The sequence below is a fragment of the Dermacentor silvarum genome, chromosome 9 (assembly GCF_013339745.2).
Source record: "Dermacentor silvarum isolate Dsil-2018 chromosome 9, BIME_Dsil_1.4, whole genome shotgun sequence".
In the NCBI taxonomy this organism is placed as follows: domain Eukaryota; kingdom Metazoa; phylum Arthropoda; class Arachnida; order Ixodida; family Ixodidae; genus Dermacentor; species Dermacentor silvarum.
The window spans coordinates 28,865,240-28,870,420 of NC_051162.1; positions in this window are offsets into that span (position 1 = coordinate 28,865,240).

Sequence of the window (5,181 nt, forward strand, 5' to 3'; positions counted from 1 at the left end):
ACCCTTTAACAGTAACTAACAAAGAAAGGCTACAAAAAGTTCAGTCCATGGCGGCAAGATATGTACTTGATATACTAATGTATGACAGGCAGTTTAGTGCTACGAAATATAAGACGATGCTAAAATAGGAATATCTCAAGCACCGAAGAGCGTCATTTTGACTGAAGCTTTTACACAGCATATCTCCTTTTCGTATTAGAATTCCCCCTGACGTATACATTAACCAGCGTCACTACACATCAGCACGCAAAGGTCATGGACATAAGAGTAGACTATACAAATGTAATATATCGGCCTTTAGCAGCTCTTTTTTCTCAGGATTTTTCGTGTGTGTAAGCGAGACATCAAGTCAGTGGAACCGACTACCTTCCTCAGTTGTAGAAATCTCGTGTACTAACAAGTTCTTTTCTGCATTAAAAACGATAAAATCCTTTGAACACTAACGCTTGATATATATCGCGGTTATGTCTAACAATCACCATGACCGATACAGAATCCTAGTTGCAAATGATATTCTTTTCTTTTAGTGCTGCTTTTTTGTTGTATTGTACCCTTTATCACTACCGCGTGTTGATGCTATTCTTCGCTTGTTCTTTGCCTTTTTATATGAATCTTTGTTATCATTGTGCTTTCTGTACTTTTTTTTTTCATGCGACATCTGCAACGCGCCTGTGTTCTACGTGGCTGTGTGCAATGCGGCCGTATGCTTTCGTGTCGACGTATAATAATCTATTTTTCATTTACACAAATTTCTGCAAATCTGCAATTTTTATTTTTGTTGTTTCTTCTGTACCCCCCACTGTAATGCCTGAATGGGCGCTGTGGGTATTAAATAAATAATATAATAATAATAATATACTAATAATAATATAATAATATAATAATAATATAATAATATAATAATAATAAATAGCGCATGCAATACCCGTGCGGCGCGCGCTAAAGGAAGCGTAGACGGCCTTAGACTGTCAGCGCGAGCAAGGACAATGCACTGAAAAATCACCGTTGGACTCTGTCATCAAAGCGATGCTGCGTCAAATAATCGACGCCCTTCAGCTGCTACTGACTGGTTTGAATACGCCAGTGCGCTAACAGCTGCAAAAATTATGCAAGCTATAGACAGTCTTCTGGTACACTGTAGTAGCATCTACCTCTGCCCGCGAAGGTGACTGTGCTGTTCTGGGAAGTCATCGTGTTCACCACGATGGGAACTCATCATCGTGTTCACCATACCAGCATCATACTTCCTCTTCACATCCGATCTCTGTTATTCCCCCAACCCCCTTCCCCAGCGTGGAGTAGCAGGCTAGAGGCACTTCACTCAGGCCGACCTCTCCACCTTTCTGCCATTAAAAGTCCTCTCTCTCTTCCTCCTCTCCCCAAACTTTCTCACTCTTGCATTCGACGTGACGTTTATCGCGCGTGCGACCGTCATGGGACTCGAGGATTCACACATCCCTACGGTGGGGTAAATAGCGTGATGGAAGGAGTTCACAAAGCCTCCGGACAGATGCGATGGGAACACTCCGGCAGGAACTGCTGGTTTCCACGTCTATAGGCAGCACAGTCCTGTGTGGCTGCCGTCCAGATACGGTAGCTGTTGCAGTGGTTGACGATGACGGGGGACGAGGGCGGCTTGCGATGAATGCCCGCACCGCAATGTCCGCCCAGGAACACCGGGCCAGGGCGTACAACGAAGCGGCGCTCGCGCCAGCACCAGCAACCTTGTACCGAAGATACATCGCGCTATGAATGTGGATCTCCATTTTCGTGGCTGCCATGTGCTGCTGCATCGGACTTGGACGGGTCTCGGCTGGTGGTCTCCGCGTCCACAGTGTAGGAGTTCGGGATTCAGTTCGACCGCTTACCGTTTTTTAACTTGTGCCTTTGTCTATGTACAGGAGCATTTTTTGCATTACACTCTCATTGGGACGCGGCCGAAGCGATAGCAATCGAACCGCCGCTGAGGCTACCCGGTGGGCCTTGAGGCAAGGAATGGCTCCCTTTAGTAACTCTTTGCTGGACTAAGGACCCTAAATAAAACCTTAGTCTGAACGTGCTGGAACTGCCATCTCGTTTATAATGAACCAAATAGATGGTGAAAAGTGTCTGTATTACTAAAGTCATTTGGGCTGAAGCACGTGACATAATGTTCACGGAAGAGCCGTAAATTTGTACTGCGTATGTCGTATGGCAACAAAAATTGATAATGCTCACAGTTTCGTTTTAATAAATGTCGCCGATAAAGTATGTGCGTGGAATGTGTGTTTCTCCAGACTGAGCGCATTATCGTAAGAGTTAATGTCTAAATACCTAATAAAGTGAAGTTATACGTAGTGGGAATAGGAGCCTGTTAAAATTATTACCCTTAATCGAAAATCAATCTTCTTTGACATCATGTCAGCATGTATTAAACTTAAGGTGACAGTTTAACTTGACACCAAGCAATTCTCTCTAAAGAAATGAGAAAGAACATCAGTTTCAAAAGATGTTGCGGTGCCATGTGGATGACGCGTTTATGTGTATGAAAATCATACACTGGGTTTTAGACTAGTCGATGTGAAGTTCGATACTTGCTTACCCGAACATACGTTGCTCAGGTCGGAAATTGGTCGGTTTATTGCTGTGTTATTCAATTACCTTCAATAATTACTTGCTTTAACTGCAGGAACTGCAGAAGTCGTTTTTTGTTGCTGTTTATATATATGAGCTTTTAAGCACGTTTGTGAAATGTGCTTAATTGTCCGTACGTGTCACATGATGTTTTCTTCTTTGATTCTGTAGAAGAAAGAGGCACAGTAGACGCCAACATTTGCAATTTCATTCAACTCATTCACTCACTCACTCGTTTTAACATTTTCTGTAGCTTTAACTTGCAAGATTTAGCGGCTTCGCTCTTTAGTAACAAAGTCCTAAAAATTTGTACTAGCCTAACCACTGCTTCTGTATGTATTCTGTACATACTTCTGCAGGTATTGCTGGGTATTCAGACGTCAACCATCTGCCGTTTACTGTCATCACCTATGGAAATGGCCCTGGTTTTTCAACCTCCAAAGAAAACTTCACCAACGAAGAAGTTGGTAAGCACCTTTTCATGCAAACTTTCCCATCATTCTTTGTTGTTTCTGTTTATCTATTCGACGCCCCTGAATTTGTCTCTGCTTTGCACATATACTCACATTTGTAGCACACTTATTGAGCAATGCGCACTTATCTTATGCGTGTGATGTGCAGAGCCTCACCAATTCTGCTTTTATTCAAAAAAAATGTTTGATATGTCAGCGTAATTTAGTTCTTTTTCTTCACTCGCTAGTGGCCCTACGATAAGCCTGTACACTAAATGCCGTGTTTGGCCGTATTTGGAAAATTTTTCCGTGCGTAATTGCTCATTGGCCGGCCTCCTTCCTAAATATTATGTCCAACATCAGGACTGGTTGCCATTCGTTCTAACGAACAATTTTTAGCGTTAGCCCTTTTTACCAAATACGTGCCCAGACCTGCATGATTTCATCTTGCGTGAGCTTTTCATCGTGTGGTGGTCTTCAGTTAAATTGTGTCTTACAGTTTGGCGTTTGATGTCAACTCTTATAAGTTGACTGGTCTTACAAAAATATTCAGAACTCGTTAAACATGAAAAGAATATTGAGCACGATGGACATGCAGGGTCACCACCTGCGCGAATTTGATACCTCCATTTTGAAGCTGCACAAACGAGACATGCAGGAGGTATGAGAGAAGATAAAAAGTTGACGCAGCAACGAAAACAAAGGGACATATACACACACAACTAAGGTGTCGTAGCACCTTAGCTGATTTGTAAATTACGCTGCGTTGCTTCTTGACTAGTCAGTGAAGATGTTGACACCGCACTTTATTTTTTTTCCTTAATGTTCTTGTACTTTTGAAGGCAAAAATAAAGGATAGCAGAAAAAGAAAGAAGCATCGGACATAACGATTACTGCACAAAATGTGACACTACCGGCCTAAGCAAAAGATGAGATAAGCAAAGAATTCGCACAATTATTTGTATTTTATGGTAACAGATATTTAGACAGGGCAGCTCAAATGATTTGAGGAATTAGTTTGAACATTGACCGGAGAAGACTAGAGTACTCCCAATTAATTTAATTTTTTTACAAACAAACAGCTTTAATGTTCGTGTCTGGGGATTGAGTAAGCCAATGCGTCTGGGACATTTGAAGCGTTTTTCGTGAGGCACTTTACTTTTGGGCTCTATATCGTGAGAAGGCCTATTTTATATATTGAATAAAAAATTATCCACCTGGCACCCCTTCACGAGGCAGACGTTCGCGACACGCTGGGAATAGCTTATTTCCGATTGAGTGCAAATGTTGGAGGATGTTTAAGTGTGTGGACACAAAAGAGAAAACAAAGTTAATAACTCAAGGTCGCTTTAGCAGAAATTGGTGTGGTTTGTTACGTTATGTTCACTGTGCGTGGAATAAAAGAAAGAAAATCTAAGAAGAGAGGGACGGGAAGTAAATCGGGCCCACTAGCCAGCATTATTTTCGCAGCCTATCTTGAAAGACCGTACTAAATGATTAATCGAATCAGCGCAGCGTTTAGTGCAGTCTTACTGTGATGGCAGTCCTAAAGTCATCTCCTCATTGTATCGTAGCATCTACAAAATATAGTGCGAGAATGTCTCATCATGACTACAGGTTTGCCAATTACATAGGATTACCGGGAAGTGAGAAAAATGTCACAGTTTCGCCCTAAGGGCGAAGCAATGAATGCGATAGCAACACAGCAATGTCATACGAAGTAAGGTGAGCGGCCCTTGGTACAATATGAATTGTGGTAAACATGAGCTGATTAAGTAAGCAGGTGTGCTGCGGCGTAAGTAGACGACATGAAGAGAGACTCGATGACCACGAGAAGGCGCGTGTGAAATGGGGTGTTGATGAGAAGCGCTCCCGTGGGCAGCGCGTGCGAAGGGACACACCTGTAGTGCTGCACTGCCGATCTGGGCAGCATTGCATTTGTAGCGTGCGTTGGAAAATGTGGCCCGACTATTACTAACTGAATGAACAACGTGGTGTGAGCGCGCACAAACAAACATGAACTAGATCAACTGATGACTGCAGACAACGACTGTCAAAACGCTGGCAGCAGCAACGTATCTTCGCCCGCGCAGCGGGCGAAGGTACTGCGGTCTAT